Genomic DNA, 20,823 nt, shown 5'->3' with positions numbered 1-20,823 from the left:
CTAAGCAAGACAGTGTGTTTTGCTCCATGTTATGACCTCCCTGGCTACCGTTACGTGAATCTCTGCACGTAGTAACATGGCTGTTAAAAGAATATGGTTTCCCCATTGATTTTGCTGACGTCGATTAGTGGGGGGTGCAAAAATGGAGGATGGAATTTAAATTCTGCTTCCTAACTCTATAATGGCCTAAATCTATTGTGCCAGATTTAGTCTCTTTTGAGCTAGTCAACTAGTTTGAGGCTAGTTATTGCATCGCCCAGTTCCAGCAAGACATCAGTCAAAATTTCGCATTTGCATCAGTTTCTAATAAAGGAGAATATTTGTATATTTGAAATGTGGAGGCCTTGGTGCTCTCTGAGCTTGGTGGTTTTCTTGCAGATGTTTCATTACCCAACTAGGTAACATCATCAGTGCTAATAAGGAGTTTACTGTTGGCTTGTTTGTCTAAGTAGATGATCCTTTGATTGGGGTATTGTTTGTTTAATGGTTGGTCTGATGTTAATCTTAATCCAAGATCATTTGCATGCTCATTGCTGCTGTTTTGGTCCTTTTATTCCCTTATTGGTTTATTGGTTATCTCTTTTGCATAGATTAATTCCAAGATTAACACCAGAACAATAATCAAGTAAACAATAGCCCAACCCAAGAACTCCCAAGACCCCCTCCAGGCAAGATACTTAGAATGGTTCCACCACAAAACCGCGTTCGACTAAAGCGCGCTCGACGAAACCGCGTCGCTGACGTCATCACAGGGCGACAACAGCGCGGAGACAGAAGCACGCTGTAAACGCTAAACCTAAAATTAACACCTAACCCTAAACCTAACCCCCCTAAACCTAACCCTAAACCTAACCCTTAACCTAACCCTAAACCTAACCCTAAACCTAATCCTAACCCTTAACCTAACCCTAACCCTAAACCTTAATCTAAACCTAACCCTTAACCTAACCCTAAACCTAATCCTAACCCTTAACCTAACCCTAACCCTTAACCTAACCCTAACCCTTAACCTAACCCTAACCCTTAACCTAACCCTTAAACTAACCCTAAACCTAATCCTAACCCTTAACCTAACCCTTAATCTAAACCTAAACCTAACCCTTAACCTAACCCTAATCCTTAACCTAACCCTAAACCTAATCCTAACCCTAAACCTAACCCTAACCCTTAACCTAACCCTAACCCTAAACCTAACCCTTACCTTAACTTGAATCGGCTTGCTTTCAAAGCGCTATTTAAAGCGCCCTTCTTTCTCCGCGCTCGCTGTTGTCGCCCTGTTGATGACGTCAGCGACGCGGTTTCATCGGGCGCGCTTTAGTCAAGCGCGGTTTTGTCGTGCCACAACTTAGAATATAAACTGAGAGCAAATCCCACTCCTTTCTAGCACTGATTTCGTTACCTAGTTTGGGTAAGGAAACACGGGCAAGGAAACAACCAAGCTCAGAGAGCACCAAGGACACACACCCGCAACTCCATAGTTGGATTTACACAACGTATTAATCCAAAATATTCATAGAGCGCAGTGGCGAATCAAATATGCACACAACCAGTCTATGACATATAAACGTGCCACAGCTGGCCTGTGGAGCACTTTCTGCAGGTTGTTGCCCAGCCCAACTCCACTGCGCATGTTCGCACGCCACCCAGCTGCACAGCTGATTTTTGGGATGCGTAGGGGAGGCGCATGTGGGAGCAGCGTGCACATATGGGAGGTTGTGCACACGTGCGTGTGGGTGGGGTCACACACGCACGGGAGGCTGGCGGTTGTAGTGCGCCCCTCCCCTGTGGCCTATTTTTGGGCCTATGTGGCTGCAGGGAGGCCTCCTAGGCTGAGAACTGAGGGCGGGGGTTCGCATGCGCAGGGGTCACATGCGGGAGGGGGGGTCATGCACGCATGCGCAGCCCCCCCACACATTGCATTAGGGGTGCTAGCACGCAAACGCACTGTCACAGACTGTCACGCTTTCAGCACCAAAAGAGAAAAAGGTTACCCATCACTGATGTATAATGTACAGGTAAGGACAAGGATATAAGAGGGATAGAATCAAGATCCTGTGAAGTGTTAATACCACTTTATAAGGCCTTGGTAAGGCCACACTAGGAATCCTGCATTCAGTTTTAGTCACCACGATGTAGAAGAGATGTGGAGACTCTAGAAAGAGCAACAAAGAGGATTAGGGGGCTGGAGGCTAAAACATATGAAGAACGGTTGCAGGAACTGGGTAGGTCTAGTTTAATGAAAATAAGGACCAGGGGAGACATGATAGCAGTCTTCCAATATCTCAGGGGATTCCACAAAGAAGAGGGAATCAAGCTAGTCTCCAAGGCATCTGAGGGTGGAACAAGAAGCAATGGGTGGAAAGTAATTCATGGATGGAAAGCCAGCTGTGTGCAGCAGCTGCCAAAAAAGCCAACACAGTTCTAGGCTGCATAAACAGAGGGATAGAATCAAGATCACATGAAGTGTTAATATCACTTTATAATGCCTTGGTAAGGCCACACTTGGAATACGGCATTCAGTTTTGGTCGCCACGATGTAGAAAAGATGTGGAGACTCTAGAAAGAGTGCAGAGAAGAGCAACAAAGATGATTAGGGGACTGGAGGCTAAAACGTATGAAGAACGGTTGCAGGAACTGGGAATGTCTAGTTTAATGAAAAGAAGGACCAGGCGGAGACATGATAGCAGTCTTCCAATATCTGAGGGGCTGCCACAAAGAAGAGGGAATCAAACTATTCTCCAAAGCACCTGAGGACAGAACAAGAAGCAATGGGTGGAAACTAATCAAGGAGAGAAGCAACTTGGAACTGAGGAGAAATTTCCTGACAGTTAGAACAATTGATAAGTGGAATCAGAAGCTGTGAAAGCCACAACGCTGGAAGCTTTTAGGAAGATGTTGGATAGCCATCTGTCTGAAATGGTGTAGGGTTTCCTACCTGGGCAGGGGGTTGGACTAGAAGACCTCCAAGGTCCCTTCCAACTCTGCTATTGTATAAATCGTCAAAAGAAACAAAGATTTTAGCCCTTTGTTTTCAGGAAGCATTTTTTTTTGTTGAATACGTGTTGCATCATCTTTTAGCATCAGTTCCTGGAAGTGGGATTCACAAAATCAATGCATGGATACATTTGGTTAATCCATGGCTTATCAGAGACGCTTCAACTGACTAGTTTCAAACATTATACTGTTTTATAAACTACTAGCCGATAGCCCAGCATTGCCTGGGTGTTTACGGTATTTATAGGGGGGGAAATGTCCAAACCAAATGTAATTTCCAATGTTGGATTTTCCCCCTTACCAGAGGGAGCCCCCTTGTGGAGTCCTGTGAAGCCGTTACCACAGTAGAAGCCATTCAAGGCACAACAGGCTGTATCTTAACAGAAGACACACCCCGAGGGGTGTTAGGAGTGTCTCACCCCCACAGTATTTGTTTCCAGAGAGTAAGTGAGGTAGGGACAACTCTAGGCTGTGAGTTTGGTTGAGCATTGCTTCTTCCCAAGTGCCCTGAGGCAAGATGGGTAAAGGGCTAATGCTATCATGCCTTAATCCCATCGCCCTGGAGCTGAAGGGTGGGGAGAGAGATCTTTGTTATGTAGACTAGAGAGGCCCAGGCTTTTTAATGGCCCATTGACAAAGTGGGAGCTATTAAGAGTGAGTCTGCTTTCTGCCTAAAAAACATGTTTCTCTATTTCTGATCCAGGGAAAATACAATATTCTGCCTTTTCAATATTTCCCAGGATATTTCCTTTTTCCAGGGGTGGGTTTTAACTTCCTACAAGTCAACACAACGATCAAGAGTTCACAGGCTTCTTTTATCAGGTTTGGATACGATCAGTGATGAAATTTGGTAGTAACGGGCCTAAAAAAAATCTCTCCTATTGTCACTTGAAAGTTTTCAACAGAGTCACCCAATTCTTTAGAAATGTTTACAAGGTTCTTCAGGGCTCTTCCACAAAGATCCGTTGTTCAATGAACAAAATATTTCTTGGGACGGTTTCACAAATCGTTTTAACTCATGAAGGCAGAAATACATATTTTCTATCCTCGACCCATCTTCACCGCCTGCGTCAAGAACTTCCTTTGGGTAAGTTGACACATGCAAGAAAAATGTGCCATACGCTATAGATGTGTTCAGTGGCCTTGAGAGATACGTCACTGGAAGTGTTCATTTGCGGATAAAAGCAAAATCCAAGGACATTTGGCTTAACTGGAACAAAAATCTGGTTCCGCCCCCCCCCCCCCCCCCAAGGCTATCCAGCTATCCTTGGATCCTGTCTGACTTGCTCATCTAAAAGGCTTTTTTTGTAGGGAGTTAGCACCCACCCCCTCTCCTAGGAAAATGAAATATTTTAGGAAATATTAAAAGGGCAGAATATTTCCCCTAAAAGAGAGGCAGAAACACACTTTTGTCAATGGGCCATTAAGGCCTGAGCCAGTCTATTCTACATAACAAAGATCGACCTCCTTCAGGCAGAGCCATAACGGGAATCCCAAAGCCCTTTCATTATATCATCACCCAGCAAGAGTCAACCAAACGTGGGACTCTAAAAACATCCTACAGAGTTGCTGCTGCATGGCCCCTGTTGTGGCCCAGCAGGAGCCGTTGGAGCTGCCACCAGACTCTGACAGTGAGGGGCCCTATGAGTCGGCTCTGGAGGATGTGGAGGACCCTGGACAGGGTTCCGACTCCGAGCAGGGCGCAGAGAGGCTGGTTGGCCACCAGAGGGCGCCTGAGCCTTGGATCAGTGGGGAGGAGACAAGGAAGTGTGATCCTGACGTCATGCATTGGAGCAGTGGGGAGGAGACAAGGGAGTTGTTCCTGGATGCCCGCCAACGCCGGGCAGATCGACGTAGAGAGCAGCTACGCAGTTACAAAAGATAATTGGACCCAGGTGATTGTAATTAGGCTCCTCTCAAGATAGTATTTAAAGAGAGACTGGGAGGAGACTGGTTTTGCAGGATTCAATGTCATCCTTAACGCTGGAGAAGCTGTTATCTGTCGAAGTCTTGAGTTGCTGCCAAGGTTCTTATCTGTTTGTTATGTTTGGCTTTCAGCCACCGAGGTTTTGGTTTCTTGCTAATAAAGTGCTGTGACGTTCCAGTTAAGCTTGTCTCGGCATTCGTTACTGGACGGAGGAGTGGGTCGGAACACTTTACCTATTTAATCTTTTCTTTTCTGTTTTCCTCTTCTTCCCCCCTTTTCCGTAATAGTGCATCGCCTGGGTTCTGTATCTTTTTCCTACTTTCTCTAGCCAATCATGAAATCTCCCCCATGTCTTGAAGTACACCGATTCCTCTAACCTTACTTCGTTAGTAACTCTTGAGACGATTGATTTCAGTGGAACTAATACATAAGCAGCTCACACTTCTCTCCTCACCTCCACTAGACCGATTAGATCCCACAGATTAGGCCTCCTCCGAATTCCATCCGCCGGCCAGTGTCGACTGGCGACTACCCGGAGGAGAGCCTTCTCTGTGGCTGCTCCGACCCTCTGGAACGAACTCCCCGTGGAGATTCGAACCCTCACCACCCTCCAGGCCTTCCGCGCCGCCCTTAAAATCTGGCTGTCCCAGCTGGCCTGGGGTTAAAGACTCTAACCCCTACTCGAATTGTATGACTGTTGAGTTCTTAAATGATGTAGTGCCTTTATGTTGTAAATTGTTTGTCCTTCCCCCCTCTTTGAACTGTGAGCCGCCCTGAGTCCCCCCAGGGAAAATGGCGGCATACAAATAAAGTGAAACTGAAACTGAACTTTCAGAACGTTCTTGGGGAGTAAAGTAATATACATGTTGCTGTGGCTATATTTACATTTATTACTCAGTTTGGCTTCTTGACCCAACGGCAAACATTTTTAATGCTGCATTTCAACACTATATTGCCCTGATTGCAGCTACTACTAATACGGTGCATCTGTCAGGAATTGTCATCGTCCCCCCACCCTCTGTGAGATTGGCCCTGATCCTCAATGGAGGTGGTTAATTGTGTAATCACAGATCCCTCCCCACTCCATCTAAGAGGGAGGGCCAATCAATAAATTAAATAAACAAATGAAGAAACAGTGTCCTCACCATCGCCATGAATCACGGTGGAGTTAACTGGGGCTAAGTATAGTTGGGAGAAATGTCCTTCAGGGTTCAGTTCCAAGTGGGGGAAAAGACACTGGATTCATGGAAATTGTTTGGAAAGATGGTTTTAAGGGCGGACAGGATCCCGTGGCTTGAAGATGCTGGGTAAAAGGAAAGAGATGCTGAAAGTACTCGAGTTTTATGCCCTCTTTGGGCTTTTGAATTTGAGCTGATTGGGTGTCAGACACCCATGGGGCCATGCAACTCTGTAGACCCATGATGGCAAACCTATGGGACATTATAAATAATGATCAACATCCTACGGGAGCCATTTCTGAGGGCACGCAAGGCGTTGCCCCGTCAGCTCCAATGCACGCTGGCCTTGATTTTCGATTGTTTTTCGCCCTCTGGAAACTTCCCTGAAGCCTCCGGAGGGAGAAAAACGGCCCAACAGACAAACCGGAAGTTTGGGGAAAACGGCCCAATGGACAAATCAGAACTTCGGGGGAAAACGCCCAATGAAACCGGAAGTTCGGGGAGGGGCAGGATACTGTAAAATCGCCATTCCCACCTCATTCCAGGGGAAGAATAGTACAAAATCTCCAATCCCATCCCAGGCAAAGGGTACTGCAAACCCATTCCAGGCAAAGGATACTGCAAAATCTCCATTCCCACCTCATTCCAGGGGAAGGATACTGCAAAATCTCCATTCCCTCCCCACTCCAGGGGAAGGATACTGTGAAATCTCCATTCCCTTCCCACTCTGGGGCCAGCCAGAGGTGGCATTTTCAGGTCTCCGAACTACTCAAAATTTCCACGACCGGTTCTCCAGAACCTGTCAAGAACCTGCTGGATTTCACCCCTGATCCATGGCTGCCTATCCCAGGTCATTGGGAAGGACTAGAAAAGTAGACAGAAATGTCAAATCTAGCCTGAACATCTGGCTGACCATGCAACCAACCACGGTAACAACAATGGAAGCAACCACAATAGCAAATGATAACCCTTCTCCTCATTGAATAAGTTGGAAACATGAGAGCCTTTAGATCAGGGGTATCCAAACTTGGGAACTTTAAGACTTGTGGACTTCAACTCCCAGAATTTCCCAGCCAGCCATGTTGGGGAATTCTGGGAGTTGAAGTCCACAAGTCTTAAAGTTCCCAAGTTTGGACACCCCTGGTTTAGATGTTATGACTATTCTTGAAGATGGAAATGGATATTTGTTGCAGCTGCATTTCCCAAAGTGAAGGCACCCAGGAACACTGTGCTGAATGTGTTCACTTTCACTTCGTTATTCCTATCACAGGTAGTCCTCGACTTACAACACTTCATTTAGCGACTGTTCAAAGTTACAACGGCACCGGAAAAAAGTGACTTACGGCCATTTTTTTACACTTAGGACTGTTGCAGCCTTCCCATGGTCACAGGATTTGACAACTGGTACGTATTGATGAGGTTTTCAGCGTCCCCGTGGTCACGCGATCCCCTTTAGCGACCAAGCCAAGTCAGTGAGGAAGCCAGATTCACTTAGTAACGGCATGACTAATTTAACAACTGCAGCGATTCGCTTGACAAAAGTTGCCAAAAAAAGTCGTAAAACGGGGCCACTCACTTAAGAATTTTCTCACTTAGCAACATACATCCTGGGCTGTGTTGTGGTTATACCTCGAGGACTAATTGTAATGTAAAATAAATGGGATAGTAATAATGCTCGTAGCAAGTTCTGTCGCGAGAGAACCCTGCTGCTCATCCATTTGCCGGCAGAGGGCAATGTTGGAGTAACTTTGCTACAGTCTCGGCGCCCAAACGAAACTAAACATAGCTATTAACCAAATCCTTTTTCCTTTGATAAGCGAAATTATGCCCTCTTCATTGATTGCTCCTACAGGTGTACCGAAGTCCAAGAGAAAGAGTAACGCAGAAATGAAAGGGTGAGGAAGAGAAAAATTAAAAAGAAAAACCGTCTGCACTTTCAACATTTATTTTTCTGGTCTGGTTCTCTAATGGTTTATTTATTTGTTTGTTTCAAGCATGAATTAGATAACAGATATAAGCATAAACATGATTATGCATACACAAAATTAATACGAATACAAGGGAATATTAGGACAGGGACAGTAGGCACGTTGGTGGGCTTATGCACGCCCCTTACAGGCCTCTTAAGAATGGGGTGAGGTTCGGCAGTCTAAGGTTAAAGTTTTTGGGGTTTGGGGAAGAAACCACAGAGTCAGGGAGAGCATTCCAGGCAATGACCACTCTGTTGCTGAAGTCGTATTTTCTGCATTCAAGTTTGGAGCGGTTTTACCTTGAGTTTGTAAGCTTGTAAGAGTACAGAGGGAATTTGCGTCCTGAAAAACCTCACGGTGCCTTCTCACACTGAGGAGACGTGACGGAAACTACTTAAGCTCATTTTCTCACGGACAAACCCAGCCATAGTTTCAACTGAGGATCCAACTACACCGCACTGCAACTACGCGAATGACACACCCTTTTTTCCCCCCAAAGATGGTTAAAAAAATAAATAAGGGAGGCTGTGATGGTGGCTCCGGTTTTAATTTTATTTTTTTGCCCCTTTCTTCTCATGGGATTGTGGGAAGTTATCATCCAGCCCTCTCCCAGGAAAATGAAATATCCTAGGAAATATTGAAAAGGCAGAATGTTTCTCTGGATGTGAAAAGAAAGAAACATGCTTTAAAAGACAGAATAGTTGCCTGTAGCTTCCTGCCCATCCCCACTTTGTCAATGGGCCATTAAGAAGGACAAGCTAGTCCACTTTACATAATAAAGGCTTCTCCACTTCAGCTCCAGGGGGATGGGATTAAAGCATGATAATATTGGCCCCAACTGACCACATGGCGTCTGAGAACTCAACCAAACCTGGATTCAAAACACAGCCTAGAGAGTTGCCCCTGCATGGCCCCATGGGAGTCTGACAACCAATCAGAATACATTTCTTACACAGGAACAGGAAACAGAGAGGTGGGACTGAACAGGTTATAAAAAGCCCAGCAAGCCCCTCCTTCAGCCCTTCTCTTCTTCTCCACCAACATTGAAGCATGTGATCCCCTTTTCTGTTCAGGGCTCAAGCCATGTGGCCCTGTCCAACAATAAACCATCTTTCCAAGCAGCCTCCATGTCTCCAGTGTCTTTTTCCCCACTTGGAGCCGAACCCAGAAGGACATTTCTCTCATCAATGGGAAATATAATATGCTGCCCTTTTAAATATTTCTCAAAGTATTTCATTCTTCTCCAGGAGAGGGGGGTGGGTGCTAACTTTCTACAATTGGATAGTGGTCCGACAAAGTTTAGCTCTTGCTTTGAATACGCTGCATTTACTGTTGCTCCGAGCATGTCATAAGAAGAAGATCCTAAGAAAAACACTTCCAAAACCTGACCCTGGCATTTCGAAGGTTGCCATGCCAGCCCCGGGGGCGGGGGTGGGGTGTTTCCATTGGCTCATCTCGTGAAACCTGAGTTGTTCGCATGGGGGATGGCAGGCCCAGAAAATGCATGGAATTACAGAAGCCCATCTCTGCCCCACGCAATTGTGAAAATTAAACAGATTTAAACTTTCCAAAGTTTCCAAATTAAACTTTCCAAAGCTGAGACAGTGAAAATCGGGGGGGGGGGGGCATTTTAGACCATTCTTCATAGCCCCTGCGTGATAACCTGCTGTGGCTAGCAGGATTAACGGGATTTTTTCAGTCACGTAGTAGATTTCCATGATAAAATACACTAATTGTACGTTCACAATCGGTTTTGTACTGGAAATGGGTTCTGTTAATCTAGGGATTTAGCCAAAGCGAAGGTTTAGAGCAGGCTGCAGAAAAGCCAACTCTTGTTTTGATTCTAAATGAAGAGGCACATTATTCATTTACTTGTTATGATTTATATCCCAGCTATCTCCCTCCAGGGCTCTTGAGTATGCTAACAAAATATTCTGAATACCAAATGTTGACTTTAAGCCAAGGGCTGGTCCAAAGGAAGCAGCTGGAGATGGAAATAACAAGAAATTCCCATCAATATTGTTACTGGCTTCCCCTAGAGGTGGTTTTCAGCAGCTTCTGACTAGTTCTGAAGAACCGGTAGCGGAAATTTTGAGTAATTCGGAGAACTTGTAAATATCACCTCCGACTGGCCCCGCCCCCATCTATTCTCTGCCTCCCGAATCCCAGCTGATCGGGAGGGAATGGAGATTTTACAGTATCCTTTCCCTGCCACGCCACGCCAGAGGTGGGTTCCTACCAGTTCGCACCAGTTCGGTAAAACCAGTTCGTCAAATCTACCGAACCAGTTAGAAGAGGTTCCACCAGTGGACCCGTAAAGCAGGCCACACCTACAGAAGAGGTTCCAAAAAAATTTGAAATCAACCACTGACACACACACACACACACAAACACACACACAGACTCACACAGAGAAAGAGAAAGAGAAAGGAAGAAAGAAAGAAAGAAAGAAAGAAAGAAGGAAGGAAGGAAGGAAGGAAGGAAGGAAGGAAGGAAGAAAGAAAGAAAGAAAGAAAGAAAGAAAGAAAGAAAGAAAGAAAGAAAGAAAAAAAGAAAGAAAAAAAAGAAAGAAAAAGTGAGAGAGAGATGAAAGAAAAAAAGGAAAAAGGGACAGAGAGACAAAAGGAAGGAAAGAGAGAGAGAGAGAGAGAGAGAGAGGGAGAGAGAGAGAGAAAACACATGGCCAGCAAGCCACTCCCACCAGGTCACATGGCTGGCAAGCCACTCCCACAAAGGAGGCCACACCCACAGAGTAGGTTCGAAATTTTTTTGAAACCCACCACTGCGCCACGCCCACCAAGCCAAGCCCACAGAACCCCCTAGTAAAAAAATTGTGAATCCCACCACTGGAGTATCCCCTTTATACTCTAAGACAGGGGTGTCCAACTTTGGCAACTTTAAGGCTTGTGGAATTCAACTCCCAAAATTTGGAAGCATTAATATAGTATAAGTACACAGTGATGGCTAAACTTTTTTGGCTTGCATGCCAAAAGGGGGGGGAGCACAGGGGGGGGGTCATGCCACACCTATAATGCTATGCACGTGACCCCAGCATGCATGTCCGCGTGACCCCAGCGTGCATGTGCACGCGACCCCAGAGTGCATGTGGCGCTTCCCCCCACTTTTGGTGTGCTTTTTTCGCCCTCCCCAGGCTCCAGAGGGCAAAAAAGGAGCCTCTAGGAGCCTGGGGAGAGTGAAAACAGCCTCCTCCGCCCCCCCACCCCAGGAGGACCTTCAGGACCTTCCCTGAAGCCTCCGGAGTGCAAAAAACAGGCCCTATGGACAAACCGGAACTCTGTTTTTGAACTTCCGGTTTGCATGTAGAGCCAGTTTTTCGCCCTCCGGAGGCTTCAAGAAAGCCTTGATGGCGTCAATATCAAATCCACCTGCTGCCTATAGGAACTTACACAAAGTCTGCGTAGCTCAAGAAGTCACGAGAAGTTGAATTCAAACTCAAAGAACTTTTCCTTTTGTTGCTAGGAGGGCACAGGCTTTGCCCCAGCGTGCCCTGGCAAAGTACAGATCAACGGTGAAAACAGCCTTATGCAACCGCTTTACTACAAAGGCGCTTTTTCAAAGTTCAGAGCAGCCGAGCAAAATTCAGCCACAGCTCCCAAAGTGAGACCAAAGTGCACGCGGCTTTTACACGCTGCCTTTCCTAACGTTGGGGAAATCAAGCCGGTTGGTTGATTCACACCCAGTCTCTACATATTGATCGTTTTATACAACTCTGTTAAAGAACAGAGTTGGAAGGGATCTTGTAGCGTGACCCGTCAAAAGCGCGAACGTCATAAGCGCGCCGACAACACCGCGGCGCTAAAACCGCGATTTCAAAAGCGCGCCGACAACAGCGCGCCGACAACAGCGCACTGACAGAAGCGCGATTTCATTTAAGGTAAGATTTACAGTTAGGTTTAGGGTTAGGTTTAGGGTTAGGTTGAGGGTTAGGTTGAGGGTTAGGTTGAGGGTTAGGTTGAGGGTTACGTTACAGCGCACTTCTGTCGGCGCGCTTTTGTCAGCGCGCTTTAGGGCTAATTAGTCGCTAATTCGTCATGCGGTTTTGTCACCGCGCTTTAGACACCGCGGTTTAGTCAGGCGCGCTTTTGTTGTGCGCGCATTTGTGGTGGAACCCCTTGTAGGTCATCTAGTCCAGCCCTCAAGCAGGAGACCCTACACCATTCCTGACCAAGGGCAGTCCAATCTCTTCTTGAAAGTCCCAAGTGATGCGGCTCCCACAACTTCCGAAGGCAACTTCTGTCCCATTGGTTGATTGTTCTCACTGTCCTTGGCAACTACCAGTACAGCGAACCAGATGTAACATTTGCCCGAACCGGTTCCAAATCGGCTGAATCTCATCCCTGGTTTTCTTAGTGTCAATCCAATACCTTAACTATCGTGACTCTTGCTTTAAAACACTACCATCAGGTGAACTATGAGGAATGTGAGCCCTACAGAACAAATCTTGCTGAACGGGATAAACCAGATACCAGCTAATAAATTATTCCATTGCTATGCTTAAGCGGGTTTGCATAAAAGATACTCCATGGTCTCAATCCAATACTCTATAGCTCTTTTTTGAAGCGAATAGTTTTCAAGGCAGGTCGTGTTACCGTGACAAGCAAAGTAAAAAAATAAAATTAAAAAACGACCACCTCCCTAATTTGGCAAATTAAAAATAAACGTAATGAGTTACGTAGGCAGAAATGTTCTAATATCCCAAACCTAACTGCAATGTATATAATAGACTTCTTGGCCGTTTCTGAAGAAACAGCAGTTTTCCCAAGGTTCGTAGTAAAAGCAGCTCAAAAGAAGTCTTCATTAAATAATGCAAAATACAATTTGATTAAAAAAACAGATAATTAAACATTCATTCCAATAAACAAATGCAAACAAAAAAAGGCCTATTATTAGAAGTAAATTGAAAATCCTCTAAAATTCCATTTTGAAGCATCTATCTCCAGCATGTTTTATTAAAATTAAAAAAGGCAGAATAATTTAATGGGTTTCAAAACCAACTAATCATTACAGGTAGTCCTCGACTTGCGACCATTCTTTAACTGACTGTTCGAAGTTACGACGATGCTGAAAAAAATTGCTATGACCATTTTTCACCCATATGACCATTGCGCCTTCCAGAGGTGGGAGTTTACTTACCTTCCTCACCGGTTCACAAATGTGAGCGCACGTGCCTTGTCTGCGCATGCACACCGCCTCCCGCGCATGTGCAGCACTCGCACACTATGTCAGGGTGGGTGGGCGGAGCCTCTCACAGCTGCCGCTACCAGTTCGCCCGAAGCAGAGAGAACCCGCTAAATCCCACCTCTGGCGCCGTCTCCATGGTCACGTGATCAAAATTCACGTCTTTATGATGGTGTTCCCATGGCCACATGATCCCCTTTTGCGACCTTCTGACAAGCAAGATCAACGGGGAAGCCAGGTTCACTTAACAACGGTGTTACTAATTTAGCAACCACAAGGATTCACTTAACAACTGTGGCAAGAAAGGTGGTAAAAATGAGGCAAAACTCCCTTAACTCGCTTAGCGACAGAAATTTTACACTCAGCTGTGGTCGTTGGTCGAGGACTAACTGTCATTTATTTTCAGGTTGGTCAACTTACTGTTCTTCATGTTGAGGCAATCAACACCGTCATCCAAGCCAATCTTAAAATATGGGTAGGCTCATAAAAGCATAGTTCTTTAACCCGGATCCAGTCAGCTTAGGACTTTGAAGAAGACAGTATCTCAAGGAGGGATCCAGATGTGCGGTACTCCAAAAAAAACGATCCTGTTAAAGAGATAAAAACATTTTATTGCTGTTCCACCTTTGTCCTTTTTTGCTTCAGAATTCAGAATTTGCCCCCAAGCTTAATTCTAATCTCTAGCCTGAGAAAGCATTTTTCTCACGGGCTCCTTTCTCATTTGCTAAAAATCTTACCTGACTCGGCAACTCAGCTGGGCTGTAAATCTAAGGAAAATTCAAATGGCTTGCCAAATCAGAAGCATGGGAGACAAGTTGGCTTCTGGAAGCTCACCCAACCCAAATATTCAGGGCCGCGTGTACTTAAATCCAATTCAGCAAGTCGAACTGCTAACTGCTAACGTTTCTTACAGAGGAATTATTGAGCCTGTCATCTGCACCTTTATGAACTGTCTGGTTTGGCTCTGCAATCCAACAAGACCGACACGGACTTCAACGGATAATTAGAATTGCAGAAAAAACAATGGCTGCCAACCTGCCTTCCATCGAGGACCTGCACACTGCACGAGTCAAGAAGAGGGCTGTGAAAATATCTACAGACCCTTCAACATTCTGGACATGAATTACTCCAATTCCTACCCTCAAAATGATGCTATAGACACTGCACATCAGAACAACTAGACACACGGACAGTTTTTCCCCAAATGCCATCACTTTACTTAACAACTAATTCCCACAACACGGTCTGTATTACTATTATTCTTCTCTTCCTTGCTAGTATCTCTCTCTCCCCACTTATGACTATAGCCACGTTGCTTGTATCTTTCAATTTATATTGTTTTTATTTGTTTCCTAGCGCGATTTGATAGCTTATTAGTAACCTTGACTATCACTAAAGGTTGTATCTTTTTTTATTCTTGATGTATGTATTTTGTTCTCCTTATGTACACTGAGTGTCAGCGTTCCAAGTATCATGTAGAATTAAATCAGAGTCCAAGGCAAAACAATCCTTAAAGTTCCAATTTAATAAAGCAGACATCTTAGGCGCATCTGTGTTAATCCCAATACTGGAAATGACATCAGAATCCCACCCAGTTAAAAGTTCATGATCTTGTCCCCACACCCATAATCCATCACATGGTCCAATCTTCTTCTCCCACGCTGTCATTTCCACTCAGCTTCTTCCAGTCAGGTGTACTGGTGCGGAGACAAAGGATGACCTTGGCTTCTAGTAAAGAATGAAAACAATACATTCCACAATCTCACTCCTGTCTATTCCCCTCTCCCATCAACTATACTCAATGAAACGGCATAATGAAATAAGAGAAAGCGTGGCAGGCCAAAATTCTAAAAGGAAGATAATTGGAGGCCTGACACTGAGAGCATATGCGCCAAAGACCGCCCCCTAGAGTCGGGAACGACTAGCACATATGTGCAAGGAGAAACTTTACCTTTACATAAATAGTATTGAAGAAATTTGAGAAGAGATAACCCCCCCTCCCCCTAATCAGATCTTCAGACTTGATTAATTCAGACAGGGAAAGGCGCTTCTTCAAATACTAGCCAGCTTTTAAATATAAGTATAAAATCTTAAAGTGGCCACAGAAGCAAATGAGCAGCGAATGGAGCTGCACCAAATTAGGTAAGATAAAACACTCTCTGGCTGCAGCCATTAGCTCTGTGACTGGTGAATTCTTCAGCTGAAACTTCTGTCATCTTATATTACAGCAATAGAATGAATTACTGTAATAATCAGTACGGATCCGCTGTATATCAAAGTAAATCAATTTTCTGGGGGTAATAATTTTGATTAAAGTGCATCCATGTGGATTGCAAATAAATATAAAGTGGGCCTTTAAATAAGGACCAGAGAAAATTATTATTGTTCAGTTAAGCAAACTGGACCTCCAAACAAATTTCCATCTGGCTGTGTTGACCTTCTTTTGCTATGCAAGCATCCTCACCCAGTTTCCCAGGAACTTCAGGGGAGGAGAAAGAGGGAGTGTTGTTGTAATATAGTTCCTTGTGTAGGTGTGTGTCCCCCATGGTCCAGTTCATCCCGGGCATGCAGAGCCACGCTGAATCACACAGGAGAAAACAAACTCCTAAAACTCCATAACATCCTGATAGTGCATAACATAACATCCTGAGATGTGCCCTACCAATGACGCCCAGGATTTGACCATATATAGACAGAACTTCCCTGAGCAGTAGATTAGAAATTGTACTTTTACAGGTTGTTTTTAATCACATGCTATTGCTCCTCCTGCCTTTGTCCTATCTCAATAAAAGGGGCTCTCAGACCCCCAATCAGGGTCGCTCCATCCCAAGAAAGGTTGTGTCCTGTCTTTTCTCAACATTGGCCTCATGGGCGAACCACGGGAACGTTACAGAGTGTGAAGAGGGAGGGAGGAAGAAAGGAAGGGAGGAAGGAAGAGTCAGTCAATAAGATGGCCAACAGAAGGCAGAAAGGAAGGGAGGGGGGAGGAAGGAAGGGGGAGGGAGGGAGGAAAGGAAGAAGAGAGAAAAGGGAAGGAAGAAAGAGGAAGGAAGGATTAGTCAACAAGATGACCAACAGGAAGCAGAAGGGAGGGAAGGAGGGAGGAAGGAAGAAGGAAGGAAGAGAAAGGGAAGAAAGGAAGGACCACGAAGGAAGGGAGGAAGAGTGAGTCAACAAAATGACTAACAGGAAGCAGGAGGGAAGGAGGGAGGGAGGGAGAGGGAGGGAGGGAAGGAAGAAAGAAGGGAAGGAAGGAAGCAAGGAAGTTTCAGTCAATAAGATGACCAATAGGAAGCAGAAAGGAGGCAGGAAGGGAAGAAAGGACAATGAAGGAAGGGAGGGAGGGTCAGTCAACCAGATGACCAACAGGAAGCAGAAGGGAGGGAAGGAGTGAGGAAGGAAGGAAGAAGGAAGAAAGGAAGAGAAAGGGAAGAAAGGAAGGACAACGAAGGAAGGGAGGAAGGGTCAGTCAACAAGATGACCAACAGGAAGCAGAGAAACTGGGGTCCCAACCACCACCTGAACATCTACACTTCCTTTTCCTTGCTATATTTTATCAGCAGGGATTAAAAAAAGAAGATGACCACATATAGTACAAATGTGAAAGCTGCCCTTCCGAGCCTCTTAAACCCTGAGAAGAGGAGGAGGAGGAGGAGGAGGACAAAAGGGCAGATATTACGTTGCCTTGACCAAAGGTTAGAAGGGGATTCCCAAGAACAGGAAGCCAAAGAAAGGGTGGAGTAGTTCCTCCGAATGAGAAAAGGCCTACACAGCATTTGCTGCAAAGCAGAAACTGCACTAATCATGTTAAAGTGGCTTAATTGTCCGAATTCCCCAGAGCACCAAGAGACTCAGGGATGACACCAAACTTAGATCTATTCTAGGCTCTACCAAGTTTTGCTTCCCTAGAAAAGCTGAAGCATGTGAAGAAGAAACGCTACAACATGAGTAAGAGATGTGAGTACAGGTAGGCCTCGATTTACCAGGACTTGAGCCTCAAACTCAACCGAGCCTCAGATTTTTGTCGCTAAGCGAGGCATTTGTTACCCGGGGGGGGGGGGCGCTTTGCCCCGTTTTTTTGCAACCTTTCTGGCCACATTTGTAAAGTGAAACACCGCAATTGTTAAGGCAGCAGCACCGTTGTTAAGTGAATCCACCTCTCCCATTGACTTTGCTTGTCAGAAGGTCGCAAAAAGGGGATCATATGAGCCTGGGACACACTGCCCCCGTCACAAATACGAGTCACGTGTCAAGAGGTATGATTACGCGACCCTGGGGATGCTGCAAACAGTCGTAAGCATGAAAAATGGCCATAAGTCCCTTTTTTTCAGCGCTGTTGTAACTTCAAGCGGTCATTAAACAAACTGTTGTAAGTTGAGGACTACCTGAACATGGAATTTTTATCAAAAGGCGAGTGCGTCTGTGAGCGTTTACATTTCTAGTTCCCCAGGCACCATTCTTATTGCACGAGGGGACACTGTTGGGTTAATCCTACCTTTGTTATGTAGAGTAGACTAGCTCAGGCATTTTTAATAGCTCATTGACAAAGATGGGGGGCTGTTAAGAGTGAGCCTGTTTCCTCCCTAAAAACATATTTCTCCATTTCTTATCCAGGGGAATATAATATTCTGCCTTTTCAATATTTCCCAGGGTATTTCATTTTACTAGGAGAGGGGTGGATGCCGACTTCCTATACCCAGTCACCATTCTTATTGCACGAAGGGACACTGTTGGGTTAATCCTACCTTTGTTATGTAGAGTAGACTAGCTCAGGCATTTTAATAGCTCATTGACAAAGGTGGGGGCTGTTAAGAGCGATTGTAAGAGAATTTGAATTCAAGGGAACTTGAAAGGAATACAGGTTTTAAATGACATTGGTGCACTAATTCTATATACCGTAGCTAACGTAAAACACATGAATTTGTTCAGAAGTAGCTGGCCTCCAGCAACCCAATATATAGGACGATTGCTGTTGCAGAATTTACAGATTAACAGAGTTGGGAGGGACCTTGTAGGTCATCTAGTCCAACCCCCTGCCCATGCAGGAGATGACACCATTTCTGACAAATAGCAGTCCAGTCTCTTCTAGAAAGCCTTCAGGGATGAAGCTCCCACAACTTCCAAAGGCAAATCACGTGTGTGCGCACGAGTGAGTGGGACAGCATGAGACCTGTCCACCCCCCTCACCTCACAGGTGGAGTGGGTGCACGGACCCTCCAGGAAACCATCTCTGTACCTTCAACAGGTGCACATGCAATCTCCACATTCGGGGCAACACCTGTCCTCGGGGGTGGCAGGATGCTGGCATGGGATGGGTGGGCAATCCTCCACTTCACAAGTTACTCTGCCATCCTGGGTGGGTGAAAGTGTTAATCCCACACACACAAGCGATATATTTTGGACTGAAAAGCATAAAAGCACAACGATTGCATGAGTAACCTCGGTTAGATATTGTAGGAAATTCATTCACAATTAGGCAGATAACCGAGGCGGAACACCTACTGTGGTTTAATTTTTATTTTATTTTTCCAACCAGAGGGGATATGTTTTACTAGAAAATTATTCAGAGCAAGACGCAGAGGCAGGGCTGAAATGAAACTGAAAATTTTATATTCAGAGGAAACTCATTATTTCCTTACCAGATTCATTAGTGGCTTCAAGGCAAAGCTTTTAATGTACTGCCTACACTGGGAAAGTTCTTAAAAAATTCAGGGATATTCAGAAATGTATCCGCCTTGATATCCTGTTTCCCCAAAAATAAGACCAGCCCACATGTGCTAAAATAAACTTTCCCCTGAAAATGAGCCCTCCACAAAAATATTGTAGCCATGAGGTGACCACGCTCGCCGCCTCCTGCACCTCAAAAATAATAAGCCCTCCCCGAAAATAAGGCCAAGCACTTATTTCGGGAGTCAAAAACACCGTAGTAGCCCATGCTGAATTGTATTGCACAGTCAAACATCAAGAATTAACCAAGGGCAAACTTTTATGACATTTTGGTCATAAAACATAGGCAGATTGGGCCAGTGAACCAGGCTAGGTGGTAAGCGATTGTGAGTTCTAGTCCCGCCGTAGCCATGAAAGCCAGTTGGGTGATCTTGAGCCAGTTAGTCTCTCTCAACCCAACGCTCCTCAAAGGATTGTTCTTGTTGGGAAAATAGGAGGATGAAGCTGTGCTGCATATGTTCGCCACCTTGAGTTATTTGTAAAAATAATAAATGCATTCAATTCTGCAGCTACTAAGATTGTTGGTCAAGCAGGTTCAAAAACAGCCAGGGAATAAGTGATGGAAGCCTGGGAAAAGGGCCGCTGTCAGTCAACAGCAGGGGTCGGCAACCTTAAACACTCAACCACAAAGGTTCTAATCGTTCACTTCTGGAGCCGAGCAGAAGTCCGGCTCCCCAACCATAGAGTCTCCTAGCCCCTTTTCATCTCCTGACCGGAAGTCCAATTCCCCACCATAGAGTCTTCTCCTAGTGCTGCGTCCTTTTTCCTCTACCTGTCCTAACCAAAAGCCCTATCAATTGTGGAGTCGACCAGCTACAGGGAGTCACAGCAGAGGGATGAAAGAGCCACACTCGGCTCCAGAGCTGCAGGTTGCCAACCCTTGGTCAACAGGAATGCTGATTCATCCTCAGCTTATCAAGTACTTAGGAGACAGGGCTTGGCAACACAAGGAAACAACAGCCAAGGATTTAATAGCAGGCCATCAACACCCCAATCAACAATTAAAAAGCCACACACAACCAGTTTGAAGAACTGGCAAATACCACCTCTGGCCAGTCCCAGAGTTTGGTGGGAATGGAGATTTTGCAGTATCCTTCCTCAAGGAGTGGGGAGGAAATGGGGATTTTGCAGTATTCTTCCCAATGGTGAAATTCAAATTTTTTTACTACTGGTTCTGTGGGATGGCTTGGTGGGTGTTGCAGGGGAAGGATACTGCGAAATCTCCATTCCCACCCCACTCCAGAGGAAGGATACTGCGAAATCTCCATTCCCACCCCACTCCAGAGGAAGGATACTGCAAAATCTCCATTCCCACCCAACTCCAGGGGAAGGATACTGCGAAATCTCCGTTCCCACCCCACTCCAGGGGAAGGATACTGCAAAATCTCCGTTCCCTCCCCACTCCAGGGGAAGGATACTGTGAAATCTCCATTCCCTCCCCACTCTGGGGCCAGCCAGAGGTGGCATTTGCTGGTTCTCCGAACTGCTCAAAATTTCCGCTACCGGTTCTCCAGAACCTTTCAGAACATGCTGAATTTCATCCCTGATCCCTCCCCGGGAGTGGTGTGGAAATGGAGATTTCGCAGTATCCTTCCCCTGCCACACCCGCAGATCCGGTAGTAAAAAATATTGAATTTCACCACTGGTATAATGCTAGGAAATTCGGTGGAAGGAGGAAGAACGAACAGCATAGTAGACGGATTTACTCACAGTTGGGTGATCTGAAAGAGGTTAGGGACAGATTGTCATGGAGAAAACGTACGTTGCTTCTAGGAATTGAAAACCAATTGATGGCCCACAATCAATCAAAGCGGCAAAGCAATTCGTC

The 20,823-nt window shown here is 45.5% G+C and overlaps 1 protein-coding gene across 1 annotated transcript in view; it reads right to left on the bottom strand.

The window, feature by feature from the left end:
• Positions 1–13,845, bottom strand: part of PIK3CG (phosphatidylinositol-4,5-bisphosphate 3-kinase catalytic subunit gamma) — a 70,163-nt gene extending 56,318 nt beyond the window's left edge. The window contains exon 1 of the mRNA XM_087722322.1: positions 13,689–13,845. The gene's annotated coding sequence lies outside the window, so the exon portion shown is untranslated. The remainder of the gene's footprint in view (positions 1–13,688) is intronic.
• Between the last annotated feature and the right edge of the window lie 6,978 nt (positions 13,846–20,823).

This window comes from Thamnophis sirtalis, unplaced genomic scaffold (assembly GCF_051295495.1).
Source record: "Thamnophis sirtalis isolate CommonGarterSnake01/CBP01778 unplaced genomic scaffold, rThaSir2_p1.2 scaffold_9, whole genome shotgun sequence".
NCBI lineage: Eukaryota > Metazoa > Chordata > Lepidosauria > Squamata > Natricidae > Thamnophis > Thamnophis sirtalis.
Note: the sequence above shows the minus strand (reverse complement) of the source record. Positions and strands in the feature narration are given on the sequence as shown.